General features: G+C 35.4%; 1 long non-coding RNA gene across 1 annotated transcript; it reads right to left on the reverse strand.

Moving 5' to 3' along the window:
- Positions 1-326: 326 nt before the first annotated feature.
- On the reverse strand, positions 327-746 carry LOC128868264 (uncharacterized). The gene is made up of 3 exons (XR_008455089.1): positions 699-746; positions 451-587; positions 327-370 (listed from the first exon to the last, which is right to left on the reverse strand). It is a non-coding gene; the product is annotated as an uncharacterized LOC128868264 (long non-coding RNA).
- Between the last annotated feature and the right edge of the window lie 287 nt (positions 747-1,033).

The following is a 1,033-nucleotide window of genomic DNA, read 5'->3' on the forward strand; positions in this document are numbered from 1 at the left end:
GAACGGACTTCTTCCGTTTTCCTACGTTTACTTCGCTCACTACACTTTTCGAATGATTTCAATGGACGGCCAGGGCGAAAATGTGACTTATTTGGAATTTCGATTGCTCCATTTAACCTAGATTGGTTAGCTTTTAGAAAAGCGTTCTCCTTTCTTCTGGCTTTAGTCCACTTTTCCTTAAGCTGTGCTTTAAAATAAGAAAAGCTTTTCTTAAATGTTTGCACATATTCAGCTGAATATGCATGACAAGACAGCAGGTTATCTTCTAAGAAATCTAATTTTTCCTCCAAAGATGTCAAATTCTGCCCTTGCATTTGATTGTAAAGATATTGACGAGTTACTTGTTTAGTGCCTGATGAGCTGGCAATACCTATGATAAGCAAAATTGGCTTAAAAATCAAAACAAATTCAATAATTTGTATATTGACTTTAGACAAGCGTGTAACAAACCCTTTATATGACCCTCTATCTGCAAGTATCTGCAGCTAACTTTTATGCACGTGGCGAGCTAATTGCACCAGATATCATGTTCAACACTAACTTTCACTTGGACGGACTTGGAAATATACCAAACCGGGTTTTCAAAACTAAAAAACACAAAAAAATAAAAATAAATTATACCCTAAATGAAATAGGCACCACTTATCCGTTTATAACTATTAAAATCACAAACACCATTAACAAATGATAATATTCACCTGAAATATCATAATCCATCACGATTACTCAGCTCGGTAACTTAAATCCGTAAATATTCATGTTAAATCATACGATTTTACAGCGGTTAAACAAAAACGATAACGTGCGCTTCAGAAATAGCTATGTTTTGATTAACTGACAGCTAATGCAAAGTATGGGATTGACCGTAGGAGGTTGAATTATTGTTCCTCGGTCTATTTTCAAGTTGTGGGAGTGCTTTTTTTTGTAGTTGTGACAACTTTCTGAAATCCAATTATGGTCGCCTAAATAGCTTAAATCTACCTATGTGCATCGTACCTCCAACACATACATACGAGCTACATACAGACTTGGC

The sequence above is a fragment of the Anastrepha ludens genome, chromosome 6, assembly GCF_028408465.1.
Source record: "Anastrepha ludens isolate Willacy chromosome 6, idAnaLude1.1, whole genome shotgun sequence".
Taxonomy (NCBI): domain Eukaryota; kingdom Metazoa; phylum Arthropoda; class Insecta; order Diptera; family Tephritidae; genus Anastrepha; species Anastrepha ludens.